Source organism: Sus scrofa, chromosome 12, assembly GCF_000003025.6.
Source record: "Sus scrofa isolate TJ Tabasco breed Duroc chromosome 12, Sscrofa11.1, whole genome shotgun sequence".
Taxonomy (NCBI): Eukaryota; Metazoa; Chordata; class Mammalia; order Artiodactyla; family Suidae; genus Sus; species Sus scrofa.
In genome coordinates this window covers 18,528,513-18,548,712 of record NC_010454.4, presented here as the reverse complement: position 1 = coordinate 18,548,712, position 20,200 = coordinate 18,528,513, and the positions used below count along the sequence as shown (strand labels likewise).

At 40.8% G+C, this 20,200-nt stretch overlaps 1 protein-coding gene across 4 annotated transcripts in view; it reads right to left on the bottom strand.

Moving 5' to 3' along the window:
- The window catches only part of GJC1 (gap junction protein gamma 1), a 34,162-nt gene that overhangs the window by 11,509 nt on the left and 2,453 nt on the right, over positions 1-20,200 (bottom strand). The window contains exon 1 of one of the 4 annotated variants that reach the window (XM_013980868.2): positions 7,000-7,648. The exons of the other annotated variants lie outside the window; for them this stretch is intronic. The gene's annotated coding sequence lies outside the window, so the exon portion shown is untranslated. Of the gene's footprint in view, positions 1-6,999; positions 7,649-20,200 lie in introns of those variants that run through there. 4 annotated transcript variants of the gene reach the window in all.

Below are 20,200 nucleotides of genomic sequence, written 5' to 3'. Positions count from 1 at the left end.
AGCATAGAAATGAGGTCCAGAAAGTTTATGTTTTTGAAGGCATAAGCCCATTGTGTCCCCCTTTGCCTGGCAAAGCATTAAAGCTATCAAAAAAAAAAAAAAGTTGGCTAAGATCATCCAGTTATTAAGAGGTGAAGTTATAGTCTGAAGTCAGTCACTCTTGCTCCAAAGTCTGGGCTTTTAACTACTAGTAAAGAATTACATTACAGCTGGAACTAAGTTCAGGTCCCATGTGATGAAGAGGGCACTTTATCGCAAACTTTGCGATCAGAATTAAACTAAATGATAAAGTTCATTCATAAAGATCAAAGTGGGAAGTTTCAGAGTTTAAGATCTTACACAGAGAATGAATTGAAAGTGAGAACAAAACAAAGCCCCCCCATCCCAAACAACAAAATAAAAACCCCAAAGAACTCCAACGTTTCCTGGAAGCTGGAAGAGAAGAATAAAACTAGAAAAATAGGAGTTCACGTCGTGGCACAGTGGTTAAACGAATCCGACTAGGAACCATGAGGTTGCAGGTTTGATCCCTGGCCTTGCTCAGTGGGTTGCAGAAGCGGCTCGGATTCCACGTTGCTGTGGCTCTGGTGTAGGCCGGTGGCTACAGCTCCGATTAGACCCCTAGCCTGGGAACCTCCATATGCCGAGGGAGCGGCCCTGGAAAAGGCAAAAAGACAAAAAAAACCAAAAAACAAAAACCTAGAAAAATAGTGTCTCAACAAAAATGATTTCCCTTAAAGGCTATCTTCTTTAGGCATTGGGAATAGGGTCCAGAGAAGTTAGTAAGTTCAGTTCAGGGGCAACAATGCTTGTTAAAGGGGAGATGCACAGATGGTATACACATGACGTGCTCAGAGCTGTGCCTGGTCTCAAGACGAGCACCATGATTACTGTCACCGCCAAGGCTGCTACAATTTTTTGTTATCACCTCAATTGTACTGGGGGCTCCCAAGATGCATCTTTCACCTCTGCCTCCCTAGCATCTAGCCCAATGACTAGACATTTTAAAAGTGCTAAATAAACACTCGACAAACGAGTAAATGCATTCCTATGGACATGCTTTATACTTTTCACTGCAATCTCATATATAAAAATATATAAATATATATATGTGTATATATATATATGCATTTTTTTCCCTCCTAGATTTCCACTGTATCAGCCTGCCTCAAAAAAAGAATAAGCAGCCTTAAGAAACAGTGAACTCCCCTTATAAATGGGGGAGGGAGCGTAAAGGGATGTAAAAGGAGGTAAGGTGTCTGTACTTAACTGAAATCCGTAAGATGTAACACCAGTGATGGCAGTACCTTATGTGTATACAATGTAATATCCAAAGCAACCATTAAAAAACCTATACAAAGACATATACTCAAAAACACCGTAAATAAGAATTCCTATTGTGGCTCAGTGGTAACAAACCCAAAGAGTATCCATGAGGATGAGGGTTTGATCCCTGGCCTCACTCAGTGGGTTAAGGGCCGGGTACTGCCATGAGCTGTGGTCAGCTTACAGATATGACTCAGATTTGGCGTTGCTGTGGCTGTGGCAAAGCCTGGCAGCTGCGCTGATTCGACCCCTAGCCTGGGAATTTCCATATGCCATAGGTACATCCCTAAAAAGGGAAAAGAAAAAAAAAAAAAAAGTCAGGGAAAAAAAGGAAAAGCACACACTGTATGATTCTACTTATATAAAATTCTAGAAAAGGCAAACTGATCTCTAACCACAGAAAGCGGATCAGTGGCAGTCTATGAATGAGCTGCGGGTGCGGTGCAGGGAGGGATGGGAAGGACGAATTACAAAGAAGGTGGGAAGAAGTTTTGGATAAGATGAGTATGTTCATCTTCTTGACTGTAGTGATGGTTTTACAGGTGTATACATGTCAAAACTCACCAAACTGTATACTTCAAATATGCATGACTTACTGCTATAATTACGGCTCAATAAAGTTATTAAAAAGTAAGATAGAATAAAAAGGCTTTTCAAAAGTTTTTTAGGCAAAAGAAAAATGACTTCAAATGGAAATTTTAATCTGAAAAGGAATGAAGAATACATAAACATAAAAGACAGCCTACATTTATATAGAGGAGAAAGTATGAAAACAGTAATAAAAAAGGCTAAAAGAGGAAATGGAACTGTACTATTGTAAGATTACTATAAGAAGTGGCTTAATGTTACTTGAACAGACTGTGATAAGTTAAAGATGGATACACTAACACCCTAAACCAACCATTAAAATAAAACAATGTTATAGGTGATATGACAACAAAGAATATAATATGGAATTATTAAAAAATGGATGAGGAGTTCCCGTGGTGGCGCAGTGGTTAACAAATCCGACTAGGAACCATGAGGTTGCGGGTTCGGTCCCTGGCCTTGCCCAGTGGCTTAAGGATCTGGCGTTGCCATGAGCTGTGGTGTAGGTCGCAAACGCAGCGGCTCAGATCCTACGTTGCTGTGGCTCTGGCGTAGGCTGGTGGCTACGGCACTGATTAGACCCCTAGCCTAGGAACCTCCATATACCATAAGAGCAGCCCAAGAAATGGCAAAAAGACAAAAAAAAAAAAAAAGGATGAGACAGAGAAGAAAACAAATAGGATTATGATAGTTTTAAACCCAACGATATCAATAATCACATTAAATCTAAATGTTCTAGGAGTTCCCATTGTGGCTCAGTGGCTTAAGAACATGACACAGGAGTTCCTGTCATGGCACAGTGGAAACAAATCTGACTAGCATCCATGAGGACGCAGGTTTGATCCCTGGCCTTGCTCAGTGGGTTAAAGATCTGGCATTGCCGTGAGCTGTGGTGCAGGCTGCAGACGTGGCTCGGATCCTGTATTGCTGTGGTGCAGGCCAGCAACTATAGCTCTGATTTGACCCCCTCATCTGGGAACTTGCATATACCACAGATGTAGCCCTAAAAAAAAAATAAATAAATAAATTAAAAAAAGGTAAATGGTCTAAACATTCTCATTAAAAGGCAGATTTTCAGACTGAATTAAATAAACAAGATCCAACTTTATGCTGCTTATAGAAACCCACTTTAAATATAAGGCCTCAGAGTTCCCATAGTGGTGTAGCTGAAACAAATTCAACTATGAACCATGAGGTTTTGGGACTGATCCCTGGCCTCACTCAGTGAGTTAAGGATCTGGCATTGCCTTGAGCTGTGGTGTAGGTCGCAAACTCCGCTCAGATCTGGGGTTGCTGTGGCTGTGGTGTAGGCCGGCAGCTGTGGCTCTGATTAGACCCCCTAGCCTGGGACCCTCCATATGCCACGGGTGTGGCCCTAAAAAGCAAAAAACAAAAATAAATAAATAAATAAAGGCCTCAAAGAGATTACCTGAAATAAAGACAGTCCCTTCACAATGATAAAGGGATCACTTCATCAATAGGACATAAAATTTCCAAACGTTTATATACATATTAACAGAGCTTCAAAAGATAAAGCAAAAAGTGGTTCCCAATTAATAGCTGAAGATTTCAATATTCTTCCCCAAACAATGCATAGAACTAAGAGTAAAGACAGCATATAAAAGACAAACAATACTATTAACTGCTTTGCATAAACTAACATGTAGTATACAACCTACCCAAGAGCAGAAGAATTCACAACTTTTTCAAATAATAGAGAGATCCTGAGTTGTTGTGGCCCATCAGTTGGTTAAAGGATCTGATGTTGCCACAGCTTGAGCACAGGGCACAACTACAGCACAGATCTGATCCCTGGCCCAGAAACTGCCATATACTGTGGGTGTGGCCAAAGATCAGATCTGAGCCGTAGTTGTGACATAACTAATGGGCTGGGGAAAGAACCCACGCCTCTGTGGCGAACCCAAGCTGGTGCAGTCAGATTTTTTTTTTTTTTTTTTTGCTTTTTAGGGTCCCACCTAAGGCATATGTAAGTTTCCAGGCTAGGGGTCGAATCCGAGCTGCAGCTATCAGCCTACACTACAGCTCATGGAAAAGCTGGTTCCTCAAGCCACTGAGTGAGGACAGGGATCGAACCTGCATCCTCACTGATGCTAGTCAAGTTCATTTCCATTAAGCCATGACAGGAACTCCTTCTATAAGTGTATATACTTATGTGCTTATTACATAGGGGAAAAAATCAATCTGTGGGTTTTAACTCCCCTCCTCCTCCTTTAGGGACACATCTGAGGTATATGGAAATTCTGAAGCTAGTGGCTGAATCAGAGCTACAGCTAATGGCTACACCACAGCCACACCAAGGCAAATTCCGAGCCATGTCTGTGGCTTAACACCACAGCTCACGGCAACACTGGATCCTTAACCCACTGAGCGGAGCCAGGGATCCAACCTGCATCCTCACGGATACTAGTCAGGTTCATTTCCACTGTGCCACAATGAGAACTCCCCTATTTTTACTTATTTATTTTATTTTATTTCTTGTCTTTTTGCCACTTCTTGGGCCGCTCCTGCGGCATACAGAGGTTGCCAGGCTAGGGGTCTAATTGGAGCTGTAGCCGCTGGCCTACACCACAGCCACAGCAACGCCAGATCCAAGTCACGTCTGTGACCTACACCACAGCTCATGGTAAAGCCGGATCCTTAACCCACTGAGCAAGGGCAGGGATCAAACCCACAACCTCATGGTTCCTAGTTGGAGTTGTTAACCACTGAGCCATGAAGAGAACTCCAGCCTGCTTGAGATTTTTAAAGAAATCCTTTTGCAAAATTTTTTTTGTGTCTGTGACTTTTTAGGGCTGCCCCGGAGGCATGTGGAGGTTCCCAGGCTAAGGGTCCAATTGGAGCTGTAGCTGCCAGCCTATGCCAGAGCCACAGCAACTCGGATCCAAGCTGCATCTGCGACCTACACCACAGTTCACGGCAATGCCAGATCCTTAACCCACTAAGCAAGACCAGGGATGGAACCTGCGTCCTCATGGATGCTAATCAGGTTCGCTCACCGCTGAGCCAGCATGGGAACGCCTGCAAACTTTTCATTGTTTAAAAAAACTTAAATATTCTGGGGTTCCCACTGGGCGCAATGGGATCAGGTGGTGTCTCTAGCACCAGGACGCAGATTTGATCCCAGGGTAGGAACAGTGAGTTAAAGGAGCCAGTGTTTCCACAGCTGCGGTGCAGGTCGAAACTCTGGCTCGGATGGGATCCCTGGCCTGGGAACACAATAATCTACGAGGCAGCCCAAAAAAAGGAAACAAAACAAAACAATTTTTTTTTTTTTTTTTTTTGGTCTTTTTGCCTTTTCTTGGGCCGCTCCCGTGGCATATGGAGTTTCCCAAGCTAGGGGTCCAATCGGAGCCGTAGCTGCCAGCCTACGCCAGAGCCACAGCAACGTGGAATCTGAGCCACGTCTGCAACCTACACCACAGCTCACGGCAACGCTGGATCGTTAACCCACTGAGCAAGGGCAGGGATCGAACCCGCAACCTCACGGTTCCCAGTTGGATTCGTTAACCACTGCACCACGACGGGAACTCCAAAAAAAAAAAACAAAAAAAAAAAACCCGAATATTTCTAAGAAATTAAATGTTTTATAAAAAGTTCACTTTACTTGTTTTACCCAAAAGTCAGAACATCATCTTTATATTTTACATCAATTTACACGATATATGTTTACATGTATATTTCCTGTTTCCCTCCATTGAACCCGCTTCCCCTGGACATGCTACTCCCTCACTTCATTTTACACCGCTTTTCAGATGCTACCTCCTGTGGTGAGGACCTCCCTCACCAATATTCTTCTATCGCTATAACGATAATATTGTTCTTTAATTCTTAGCCCGGGAACTTCCGCACGCCATGGGTATGGCCAAATAATAAATAAAAGGCATCCTTATAGGTGTGAAAAGCTGTCTCATTACGCATTATATTACAATAATATTCTTCTATCACTCTCTACACCCTTAACCTTCCTTTTTCCTTCAGAGCACTCAACATTACCTAAAACACGTTTTTTTGTGTGTTTTTAGGGCCACACCTGCGGCATATGGAGGTTCCCAGGCCAAGGGTCCAACTGGAGCTACAGCTGACAGTCTACGCCACAGCCATAGCAATGCCAGATCCGAGAAGCCTCTGTGACTTACACCACAGCTCATGGCAACGCTGGATCCTTAACCCACTGAGTGAGGTCAGGGATTGAACCTGCATCCTCATGGATACTAGATGGGTTCATTAACCACTGAGCCACAACAGGAACTCCCCTAAAACACTTACGTCTTAATTTGTTCACCATCTGTCACCCCAATAGAATTTAAACAAGGACTTTGTTCTTGTATCCCTGGCACTTAGAACAACTTTATTAACTGAATGATTTAATAAATCTGCATCTCTGCTCATTGATTTTCCTCTACTTTATAGTCTTTTCACAATTTCCTACTCGGAAGTTTTTTTATCCTTTAGGATCTAGCTCAAAGGTCACTTCAAGTTTTCTTGACTTTCCCAACTTAATCGCCTCCTCAAAAAGCCCATAATAATTTCTCATTTCACCAACATCAGGACTCACTCTATTCTTTTGTTTTGGGCCACACTCACTTCATGTGGAAGTTCCTGGGCCAGGGACTGAACCTTTGCCACAGCAGCAACCCAAGCCATAGCAGTGACAACACCTGATTCTTAACTCACTAAGCCACCAGAGGAACTCCAGGACTTACTCTATTAAGTCAAGGTTAGTGGTTTTGGTTTCTTCTTCTGGAATATGAATTCTTTGAAGGGGAACTTTTTTTTTTTTTTAATTCTCTCAGCCCTCAGGACATAAAAATAACTCAATGAATGTGTGCTATATTTAACTGAAGGTCTAAATGAATTTATAGGAGGTAGAAAATATAAAATATGTTTTAAAATATGTTCACTAATACAATCACATTTCAGGGCAGAATACAATGAATGGTATAAATGCACAAAATGTGAAAATATTCAGAGAAGGAAAAGAGAAATTTAATAAGTCCTATAAATTAAAAAGTCTAAGCCATCAATTATACCTCAATAAAGCTGGGAAAAAAAGTATAAGCTTACTGCAGAAGACAAGTGGGTCTCTGAAGAATGGGTATGGTTTCACCAGGCAGAGTGGGGTGGGAAGTAGAGGCAAGGCAGATGGAGATAATGGAGTGAGTGAAGTGTTGCACAAGAAGGCTCTGAGACTGGAACATGATGGAGGATTGTTGGGGAAGTAGCTGTAGAGAAGGCTGAACAGAGAAGTCAAAGACCAGTTTGCAGAGGGCCTTAGCACACCATGGAACCTGAAATTAAAGCATGTAAGTAATGATGAGTAAATGTTCCTCAAATGTGGTCCACAGACCACCGTCATCAGAATTATCCAGAGCACATGCTAAAAATGCCGATTCCCTCGTCCTACTTACCCAACTCCCAATCCCAGGTCCACTGAATCAGAATTTAACAAATCTTCTATGGTTAGACACTTAAGTTGTTAACAATAACTTATTAATATACTTATGATTTTAATATATATTTTAAGAAGCAAAGCTTGGAAGAGTTCCCTGGTGGTCTAGTGCTTCCGACTAGGTCCTTCAGTGCTGCAGCCTGGGTTCAATCCCTAGTCTGGGAATGGATATCCCACACCAAGCAGCTGCTTGCTGCAGCCAAACAACAACAACAAACTATAAGAAGTTTTTTTTTTTTTTAATTTACTTATTTTTTGTCTTTTTGCCATTTCTTGGGCCACTTCCGCGGCATATGGAGGTTCCCAGGCTTAGGGGTCAAATCAGAGCTGTAGCCACCAGCCTATGCCAGAGCCACAGCAACTCGGGATCCAAGCTGCGCCTTCAGCCTACACCACAGCTCACGGCAACGCCAGATCCTTAACCCACTGAGCAAGGCCAGGTATCGAACCCGCAACCTCATGGTTCCTAGTCGGATTTGTTTCCGCTGCGCCACAACAGGAACTCCAACAAACACTTTAAAAACAAAACAAACAAACAAACAAAAACCCCACTAGGAATTCCTGCAATGGAATTGCAGTGGGTTAAGGATCCTGTGCTTCCCCAGCTGTGGTGCAGGTGCAGCTATGGCTCACAGAATCCATGGCCCAGGAACTTCCGTTTGCTGCAAGTGCAGCAGAAAAACTAAACACAAACCCCCCCCGCAAAACGAAAAACTAGGATTTCCCACTATGGTGCAATGGGATCAGCAGTGTCTGTCTCTGCAGCACCAGGACACAGGTTCAATCCCTGCTCGGCACAGTGGGTTAAAGGATCGGGGTTGCTGCAGTTGCAAGTACAGCTGGGATCTGATCACTGGCCTGGGAACTCTATATGCTGAGGGGCGGCCAAAACAATAAACACTACAGTTGTAATTTAAGAAGCGCTTAACGTTATATACGCTGTGCAACAGACTAGAGGAAGTAAGCAACTGGAATCATCTGTTAAAGCTTAAACATATCTTACAGCACAGTGACTACGGGGAAATGCTTTACTTGCCAGTTTATCTGATTCATTTTTTCCATTACAATCTCTTTACTATAATCTTGGCCTCAAAAACAGTTAATCCAAAAATACCACTTTCATATATATCTTTGGAAAAGTCTCTCAGAGACTCATGTTTAAAAAAAAAAAAAGCTCCCAAGACTTTCAGATCACCAGCTAAAGAAACATATGACTTGTCCTCTGTCAATTTTTTAATGTTCACTAAAGTAAAATAACCAGGATATTAAAAAATTTTAGATAAGTTGTGCTATTCTAAATGTTTGGCAAATGCAACAACCAAATCCAAATGGGTCAGAGCCAACTTTTAATCTCCTAATTAAAAAAATTAAAAAACCCAACCCCCAAAGTCTATATTAGGTAGACAATATTTTAAAATCTTAATTTCTTTTTTTTTTTTTCCTTGTCTTTTGTTGTTGTTGTTGTTGCTATTTCTTGGGCCGCTCCCGCGGCATATGGAGGTTCCCAGGCCAGGGGTTGAATCGGAGCTGTAGCCACCGGCCTACACCAGAGCCACAGCAATGCGGGATCCGAGCCGCGTCTGCAACCTACACCACAGCTCACAGCAACACCGGATCGTTAACCCACTGAGCAAGGGCAGGGACCGAACCCGCAACCTCATGGTTCCTAGTCGGATTCGTTAACCACTGCGCCACGATGGGAACTCCTTAATTTCTTTTCTAAACAAAAAATTCAGGATGAACTCAACTCATATTCTGGAAAAATGATTCCAACCCTGAATTTTGTAAAACTGAGAAAGAGCAAGAACTGAACTTGAGCTAAGAGATTCTAACAGGCACTTCAGTATTTCCGTTTTTTCACTTGTGAAATAAGTGAAGAATATTAGATTAGATTATTGCTAAGGCCCTTTCTATTAACAACTGATGAAAATTAGGCAGAGTGCTATTCATAAGACAAGCAACAAATTATGTAGAACTCAGAACTCTAGGGACAGGAAAGATGAAAAGTATCTGCAGTGATATTAAACAATAAGGTCAAATTTTCAAAAAGGCATTTCCCAAACAGTGGTTGAACTAACCTAAAAAATTTCAATACTGACTCACCATGACTCTAAAGTATTACCTACGTGGTCATCCTGATAGGGATGGAGTAGGCACAGGTAGGTGTGGAAGTCCCAGTAAGGGACTTTGGGAGACCACTGTGAGTTAATAATTGCTCAAGAAAGCCATCAGCACAAGCTTGACTAGTGGAGGTGTGTGAATTGTCTCAGGTCACTGGGTCGGGGATGAGACAGGCCTTAATGCAGATTTAGACTAAAGGCAGGAGTTTGAGGACCACCATTCTGCTGATTTGAATACACACCTTACTGGATACCAAGGAGGAACTACTCCCAGAAAGGAAGAGGCGGTCTTTTCCAATCCCAGCTCCCCTTGGATGATAAAACTACAGCCTACCTAATCCCTGGGGCAGAGCCTCCTTGGCTGCCCCCTGGCATCTCTCACACTCATCCTATCTTAATAAATCTGTTTCTTGTCTATTACTTTGTTTCTTGCTGGATTCCTTCTGAGTGGAGGCATGAACAACCTGAACTTCAGTGAGTTCAGACACCGGGTGAGTGATTCTAATGTAAAACTGTGGGTTCAAGCCCCAGTCTGGGTTCTGGCTAGGTTCAAGCCATTAGTGCTGTCAGTTTTAGCCCCAGATTATGAGCCGAGAGATCCACTAAGAATCGTGCTAGTGATTCACACTCCTGAATGAGACTGCTTTATATGCAGAGACAAGGAATCAATTAAAGGGTTTACAATGAAGTTTTGTTTAACTGGAACATTTTAAGTGGAAGTTAATTCTGCATGAACGATAATAGATGTTTAATAACTAGCTAGTGACAATTTCTAAGCAAAAGCATTATAGTGGCTTTAATCTCCGTACTACAAACAGTAATCTCCATATTACAAACATGAAAACAACCTGTTTTTCAAAAGAGCTCGGCTATAGACAATATTTGAGGAACATAAGATAAAATTTGTTGTAAATCAAATTATAAAATAAAGAAGAGAAAGTTTGAAATCTCGGCTCTATTAACTAACAAGAAAACAAAATACACTATTGTGGGTTAAGTGTCAATTTGTGCTGGCAAAAAGCCATTCTATTTGAATGTTAAGAACCTTCAGGAACCAGCTGGAGAGAAGTATGGGGAACACGGATAACACATTCATTCACAATGCGTTGTAAGTGGTAGTCTTCATTTAGAAAAGGACAGCATTGGTACACTTGTCCAAAACAGCTTAAGCTTAGATCAAATAAACTGAACAACAGTCAGTCTAGGAAAATGAACATGTCTAAGAAAAAAATAAACATATAACATTTCCATTATGACTAAGGTCATAATATAAAACTGGCCAAAAAAAAAAAAAAAACCATTATCAGGAGCTCCCGATAACAACAGCACTGGCAGCAGCTTGGGAGCGCGGGACATGCATTTGAGCCCCAGCCTGGCACAGTGGATCTGGCATTTCTGCAGCTGTGGCTTAGTTCTCTGCTGCAGTTTAGATCTGACCCCTGGCCCAGGAATTCCATATGCTGTGGGGTGGCAAAAAAAAATTATCATCCACTGACGGTGAGGGTAGCCTGGTACAACCCTCCTGGAAGGCATCATGATAATATTTATCAGAAACTTTAAAGTGTTTTATACATCTTTTAGCTTAAATTAATGCCCAATAAAATAACTTTACAGAATTTGATATACTCTCTAAGATGAAATGTTATACAACCATTAAAAATCATATTTTAGAACAGAGACCACAAGATTCAAATGTCTATAATTCTGTAGAGACAAAAAGTAGATTGGCAGCTGTTTATGACTGAGAAGGATGGGCAGGAGTAGGGAGTGACTGGTAACAGGTATGGGGTTTCCTTGGGCAGGGAATGAAAATATCCTAAAATTAAAGGTGGTCATTGTGTGGATATACCACAACTGATCCATTCCACTGCTGATGAGCATGTGAGCAGTTTCCAGTTTGGAGCTACTATGAATGATGCTACTGTGAACATACCAAATGTCTCTTCTGGTTAATATATGTACATTTCTGGAGAATATCCTAACCCTAACCCTAACCCAGAATTGCCAGTTGTAGACTACAAATATGCAGCTTTAGCAGGTTAGTACTTTTCCTGAATCAGTTGTATCGATTTACACACTGCTACCTATTTCCTTTTTTTCCCCATGTTAGCAACTAATAGAAAAAAAATGTTAGTAATATTGAGGCAGATGTCATTGGCTGAATAAAGCCTGCCAATTTGTAATCTATTTTCAAAGAATATTTTAATATTTTAGTATGTGGGGAAATGCTCGTATGTAGAAAAGAGACAGAAAACCAAACACAAAAACTCCCAGTAATGTAATATGCCCGAATGGAAACACACCAACATTAACAATGGCCTAGGGATGGTTTCTCTTTTTTAGCGCCGCACTTGCAGCATATGGAGGTTCCCAGGCTAGGGGACTAATTGGAGCTGTAGCCTACGGCCTACACCAAAGCCACAGCAACACAAGATCTGAGCCTCGTCTGCAATCTACATCACAGCCTACACCACAGCTCACGGCAACGTCAAATCCTTAATCCACTGAGCAAGGCCAGGGACTGAACTCGCAACCTCATGGTTACTAGTTGGGTTGTTAACCACTGAGCCACGATGGGAAATCCTGCATGATTTCTCTTCTATTTGCTTTCAGTATTTTCTACAACAAACATGTTATAATGAAGTTGGCAAAGCTTTCTTATAAAACAAAAGCCTCAAGAGAAATTTATAAAGTAGGTCAGGATACGAATTTCATAACATTTGCATACATACATATTTTACATAAAGACCTAATTAAGTAATGAATATATCACAGAAAAGTTAACTATCTCATAGAATCTTTGGTACAATTACTACACCCTCTTGCGTTATGGGGTCCAAACCAGAATTTATATAAAACTCCACCCCAGAGTAAAATATAGTAAAATAAAATTCAGGAATGATGAGACTAGAGGGTAATTCTTAATTAGTAAGGATCCATCAAAAGATAGTAGTACTCTAACATAGCTTACACAGCAGTTAGTGCAATGCTGCTCTTCTCATTCCTTTAAAGACTTAGCTCTAAAATGGTCCAAAAGCAACACAGAAAATTAACACACTCAATGTTCCCTTGAAATGCATAGTTATTGCCATTGCTACTTTCTGGTTATTGAGTGCCTGATATTGAATATTTGAGAAAACGATTATTAAAATAGCCAACAATTATTAAATGTTTACTCGACATGCGAAAACATTACAAAACTCATACTTCCTATCGTAATCACTCCATTTCATATCAAAAATTCTTCTCTAAAGATAAGAATGTGCCCATCCTATTCAATACAAACCCAAATATATCTCCTGAGAGAAAATACTAAGTGTTAATATACTGCCCTAAATGGAGTTTTTTTAAGCCAAAATAACCTGTTACTTTAAAGCTCTGAAGAAGCTAATCTAGAACCTAAGGGCACTCTGAGCACTGACCTCATCTCCACTTTCCTATTTCAAGAAACTACAGTGACACGTCCATAATTTCAAACCAAAAGGCAAAAAAACGGTTTTCTGAGGCAAAATAAGTAAAAAGCAATAGAAAGTAAAGCTTCTTAATTACTAAGAGCATTCTACCTGGGATTCAAATTTAAATTTCTCATTGAACTAACAACCATAAATACCTGGTAACCAAAATAAATCTATTCAAGCTACGTACATATAATTTTCCTTTTTTTTTTTTTTTTTTTTTTTTTTTTGCTAGGGCCGCACCCAAGGCACATGGAAGTTCTTGCAGCAAATGTAAGTTCAAATTGGAGCTGTAGCTTCCAGCTTACACCACAGCCACAGCAACTCAGGATCTGAGCAGCATTTTCGATCTACACCACAGCTCACAGTAACACTGGATCCCCCACCCACTGAACGAGGCCAGGGATCGAACCTGTATCCTCATGGATGCTAGTTGAATTCGTTTCCACTGCACCACACGGGAACTTCTATGTATATATATTTTCCTGCCAGTCTCAAATCATAAACCTACTGTCCCGCCCTCTTTGCTCTTCAGAGTTCATGTATGATAGGAGACAACAGTTTCAGATAGACAATTTAATAACTCCCCCAATTCCCAACAATTTTAACAAACTCAAAAAAAAAGTTTTCCTTTCCAAGTGAATCTGAGAAGTATACATCTGCTTGAACTGCTCAACCTATAGTAAATATAAAGCTTTCACTCTGAATAACATGAACATCTACCACTGAATTGGACTGTGAGATCAAGGCAAGCTATTTGAGTTAGACATGCAAACAACAACTTCCTTTTAGAAAGTACTAAATCATTTTTCTTTTTTGCTTTTTAGGGCTGCACCCATGGCTTATGGAAGTACCCAGGCTAGGGGTCGAAATGGAGCTGTAGCTGCCGGCCTACACCACAGCCACAGCAACATGGGATCCTAGCCTGTCTGGGACCTACATGACAGCTCACACTTAACCCACTGAGCAAGGCCAGGGATTCAACCTGCATCCTCATGGATACTGGTTGGATTTGTTTCCACTGAGCCACAATGGGACTCCCTAAATCATCTTTCTGTACAATTCAAGATAGGCTAGTCAATCAGATCTTTTAAAAAACAGATCCTGGAGTTCCCGTCGTGGCTCAGTCGTTAACAAATCTGACTAGGAACCATGAGGTTTCAGGTTCAATCCTTGGCCTCACTCAGTGGGTTAAGGATCTGGTGTTGCTGTGAGCTGTGGTGTAGGCCAGCAGCTATAGCTCCAATTAAACCCCTAGCCCAGGGACCTCCATGTGTTGTGGGTGCGGCCCTAAAAGGACAAAAAGACAGAAAAAAAAAAAAGCAACCAGAGTTCTCTTGTGGCTCAGGTTAAGGACCTGGCATTGTCACTGCAGCAGCTCTGGTTGCTGCTATGGCACGGGTCTGATCCCTGGGTTTGGTAACCTCTATAGGCCACACATTGCCCCCCACCCCGCCAAAAGTCAACAAATAGATGAAATACCTAGGAATAAGCCTCACAAGAAATGTACAGGACTTAAAGGGAGACTATTAAGGGACACCAAAGACTTACATATACTTAAAATACTTTAAAGACTTAAAGCATTCTATGTTCTTGGCTACAAAAGCCACCATACAAAATATTAGTTTGTCCTAAATTAATCTAAATTTAATGCCATTTGATTTCTAAAATGCCAAGAGAATTTCTTTGGAACCAGACAAACTAATTCTAAATTTAACATGAAAAAATAAATAGTAAGACTGGTTGGGAAATTTCTGAAACAAGGGCATGGGAGCTCCTGTTGTGGCTCAGTGGTAATGAACACAGCTAGTATCCAAGAGGACGTAGGTTCAATCCCTGGCCTTGCTCAGTGGGTTAAGGATACTGCACTGCCATGAGCTGTGCTGCAGGTCACAGTCTTGGCTTGGATCAGACGTGGCTGTGGCGGTGGCTGTGGCATAGGCTGGCAACTGCAGCTCCGAATCAACCCCTAGCCTGGGAACTTCCATATGCCTCAGGTGTGGCCCTAAAAAAGCGAACAAACAAAAAAGAGGGCATACAGTCTTCTCTAGCTATATATTATATAATAATTTTATATATTTTTGAATAATAATTTAAAAATGTGGAACTGGCAAAACATCAACAGATCAATGGAATGGAACAGAATGAAAAGTCTGGAAGATCCAAATACATCTGGGAATCTAATATATGATAAAGGTGGTATTTCAAACTAATGGAAAAAAGACGAAGTGAAGGAGTTCACACTGTGGTGCAAGAGGATCAGCAGCATCTCTATAGCGCTGGGACACAGATTCAATCCCTGGCTCTGCACAGTGGGTTTAAGGATCCACTGTCCCAGCTGTGGCAGGAGATTGGGACTCCTTGGCCAGGGAACTTCGTATGCCATGAGGTGGCCAAAAAAGAAAGAAAATAAAAAGGAAAAAAATATGGACTATTCAATAAACGACACTGAAATGCCATGGGTAGCTATTTTAATAAATAAAGCTGTGGTACATACCTACAATGGAATACTACTCAGCCTTAAAAAGAATGAAATAATTTTGGAAAAAAAAAATAGAGTTCTAGAAAAATATAAATGGTTTTTAATAACATAATATGAAAAGATATTCAATATCACTTGTAATAAAGATTTACAAATTAAAGCTACACAAATATACTACTTTTCATTTATACAATTGGAAAAAAATTTTAAATTGAAAACAAATCACTGACAAGGAAGAATGTACATATAAAGAAACATTCTTTGTGCTTTATTGGAAGTGGCTGGGTAAAATGGTAAGCTTCTGTAAGAGACAACATGGAAATAGATATCCATCAAAACTGAAAATGCACATACTTTTGATCCAGCAATTCCACTGCTCAACACTTACCCAACAAAATGTTCAGACACACAAAACAATGCATAAGATATTCACTGCAGTACTGCAGATAATGGACTGGAAATATTTAAAGTCTATCAGTAAGGGACTGGGTAAGCAAATTATAGCACATCTAGTAGTCAAAAAAAAAAAAAAAAAAAAAAAAAACAGAGAGAAAGAGAAAGAGCCCTATCTGTAGTGATTTGAAACACACTAAAGCTGTATTAGTGAAAAATGCAGGCTATGAAACAGTGTATAGAGTATGCTATCATTTATGTATGTGGGGGATATCTCTAGAAGAATTCCCAAAGAAAACAAACAGTAACTGCTTCAGGAGAAAAAAGAAAACCGAGTGACTGAGTGAGACAAGAAGAGAATAAAGACTTATTTTTACTGTAAATCCTTTCATACGTTTTAAGTTAGTGAAGTGAAATAAGCACAAAACTGTCAATGTCAGCTTTAATGTATAACTGGATAATATGTCCAAGCTTCTTAGGATATTAATTATACCGACTCTTGGCCTAATATAATTTAGGAAGAAATCAAAGTTAGAACTAGGTATAGTATGTCTGGAGTTTCTGAGGTAGCACAATAGGATCGGCAGTGTCTTGGGAGTGCTGAGATGCAAGTTCAATTCCCAGCCCGGCAGTGTTAAGGATCTGGTGCTGCCACAGCTGGATCTGATCCCTGGCCCAGGAACTTCATATGCCACAGGACACCCAAAAAAGAAAAGAAAGAAAGAAAGAAAAAGAACTAGGTACAGTATGTCAAAGAAAAAAATGTAATCTTTAATTTCTTTATTCCATTATCATTATTATTATTACTATCATTATTCCATTGCCTAAGCCTAGTTGTGATTATCTTCCTGGGAGGCAAGAATCCCCACTGCGTATACTACATGACAGATTATCATTGTATTTTTGGTCTATTAAAATTACTGAAAAATTACAATAGAAAATTGAGAGAACACTGTAAACCAACCATAATGGAAAAAACAAAAATCATTAAAAAAAAAAACAAAAAAACTACTAAAAAGTAAAAATAAAAAATAAAACTACTGAATACTGATCAGGCCATGGCTATCAGTAAATTTACATCAGTAATGTTTTGGGGTTTGTTTGTTTTTCTGGCCACACCTGCAGCATGTGGAAATTTCCAGGCCAGGGAATGAATCTGCACCACAGCAGTGACAACCCTGGTCCTTAACCCACTGAGCCAACAGGGTACTCCTACATTAGTAAGTTAATTTACTAAGGACCTAGCACTGCACTAGCACATAAAACCAAAAATACCAAAAAAACCCACAAAATTCAATAATAAGGCTTCTAATTACAAAAAAAAAAAAAAGCTTTGTCAGAAGTTAATTCATTACTAGAAACTACAAATAAAAAAGGATTTGGGGAGTTCCCCTCGTGGCACAGTGGTTAACGAATCCGACTAGGAACCATGAGGTTGCAGGTTCAGTCCCTGCCCTTGCTCAGTGGGTTAACGATCCAGCGTTGCCGTGAGCTGTGGTGTAGGTTGCAGACGCGGCTCGGATCCCGCATTGCTGTGGCTCTGGCGTAGGCTGGTGGCTACAGCTCGGATTACACCCCTAGCCTGGGAACCTACAAACGCCGAGGGAGCGGCCCTAGAAAAGGCCCTAGAAAAGGCAAAAAAAAGACAAAAAAAAACTAAAAAACAAAAAACACACCTTATTAAATGAAGACTAAAAAGGCTTAAAAGAGAAAACAACAGAAGTTTTCAGATAAAGTGACTTGATTAATTTTTTTTTTTTTTTTCTTTTTGCTATTTCTTGGGCCGCTCCAGCAGCATATGGAGGTTCCCAGGCTAGGGGTCAAATTGGAGCTGTAGCCACCGGCCTACACCAGAGCCACAGCAACACGGGATCCGAGCCGCGTCTGCAACCTACACCACAGCTCACGGTAATGCCGGATCCTTAACCCACCGAGCAAGGGCAGGGATTGAACCCGCAGCCTCATGGTTCCTAGTCGGATTCATTAACCACTGCGCCACAACAGGAACTCCTAAATTTGTTTTTTAAAGACAACTCTACTGTTGTGAGAAGAGCAGATGAGGATATATTGCTTAGGGTTATAGTCATACATGGTAAAAATACAAAGAAATGCAAGGAATAATAAATTCAAGTTGGTGATTACCTCTGGTAAGTAGGCCTACAACAGCTATTTTAAGGGGCAGGAGGTGTGCAACTAGGTAAGGAAACACAGCAGACTTCAATTGTACTGGCAGTATTTTATTTAACCTTTTTTTTTTTTAATCTTTCTGGGTCACACCCACGGCATATGGAGGTTCCCATGCTAGGATTTAAACTGGAGCCTAGCCACAGGCCTACACCACAGCCACAGCAACACCAGATCCGAGCCACGTCTGTGACCTACACCACAGCTCATGGCAATGCTGGATCCTTAACTCACTGAGCAGAGGCCAGGGATGGAACCTGTGTCCTCATGGATGCTAGTCAGATTTGTTTCTGCTGAGCAACAACAGGAACTCCATTAAGGTTTTTTTTTTTAAAAAAAGAGTGAAGGAAGAACGACCATTTAAAACCAACTATAATAAATAATTACATGAAATAATAATTGTCTTAGGAAAAGTGGCCTAGACTAGGACGGGGAGACTAGAGGCAGAGAGAAATTGCCAAGAATCTGGCCTCAGTAAGTTGCTGATAGAGTCACGTACTGTAAAAGGGTACAGTGAAGAAGGTCTAGTTTTGGAGCCAAGATGAAGAGCTCAGTCTGGGCAACTCAATTCAAAGCACCTTTGAGTATCTAAGTGGAGATGCCGTGCTCGCTTTGGCAGCACATACATATACTGAGTGGAGATGTTCACTGAGTAGGCACTTTGGACCAGGAAAAGGGTCTGAACTACAGATAAAAAAATTGGTGGTATTCAAAAATAAATATATATGAAGCCAAAGAATGGATAAGATTAGAGAAGGGGGGAAGACTAAGGACCAACACTGGAGAAAGACAATCAATTAAAGATTGGAGGGAGGAGGGGAGGACCTGAAGGAATAGCCAAAGAGCAAGGAGGGAAAACTGGAAGCCAAGAGAAGGAACTAGTTGAGGAAGGAAATTTTTGACTGCAAATAAACACCTATTCTAGATGGGCAATTAGTAATCGGAGGTCCAGGAATGAGTCAAAGGGAATTCCCTAAAAATAGACCAGAGTCCTGATCTGTTTTACTCTGAGCATCCCCAAAAGGAATGCTGTAACTCAGTTATAGCATCAAAACTAATAAATCCTTCAAAGATGCAGATGAAAATTTTTATAACTATTTGAGACTCAAATACAATTTAGAAATTAGATAAAAATAGGAATGTGGAGTTTATTCCATTTCTATAGAGAAAAACCAAAACCTTGCTCTGAAATCCTATAGGTTTTTTCTTTTAGGCCACACCCATCACATGTGGTGCAGGTCACAATCTTGGCTCGGTTTGACGCCGGCCCAAGAACGCCCACATGCAGTGAGTGCGGCCAAAAATTCCCAAAAACCACAAGAAAAAAAAAAATCCACCTGTTTTCCTTACCTAAGTTTCAGGTTAATGATATCAGCTAAAATCTATTTTATTATAGATATTAAATATTCTCAAAGAAATGGTCTACAAAAGCAAAAAAATAAAAGTAACCCCATCCTTTTTTTGCCTGATTTTTTACTAGATATTTTGGATAGGAGCCGCACGTTTCTATGCCACAAGAAAAATACAAGTTCAGAAATAAGTAATTATGCCTCCAGTTGCACCTAACTATTCAGAATATTAAAAAAAAAAAAAAAGAAAACATCTCATTTATCTGGAAATGTGAACTTAAAAAAAAATTTTTTTGGAACTCATCACCTTTGCACTGAATAAGTTATAGAACAAACTATGTGTTTATTAAGAGAATGATGCTTTTGGGAGTTCCCTGGTGGTGCAGTGGGCTAAGGATCCTGTGTTGCCACTGCCATGGCTCAGGTTTGATCCCTGGGAACTTCTGCATGCCATGGGGGCAGCCAAAAAAAAAAAGGAGAGAGAATATTGCTCTGGATTTTACAGTAGGGCCGCACCCTCAGCAATATGGAAGTTCCCAGGCTAGGGGGTCGAATCAGAGCGGCAAATTGCCAGACTACGCCACAGCCACAGCAAATCCTTAACCCGCTGAGCGAGGCCAGAGATGGAACTTCGTCCTTGTGGATGCTAGTCAGATTTGTTTCCGCTGCGCCACGACGGGAACTCCTACTTATATATTTTGTATTCTAGGATCCCAATTAACTGAAAATGAGCCTGAAGCTGGAGGTGAGGGAGGGTGTAGCTAATCAGAGATCCTCTCCTGAATCCTTTGTTTCGGCCCTTAGGACTATTATGTTGAAGATATGCTAATAAC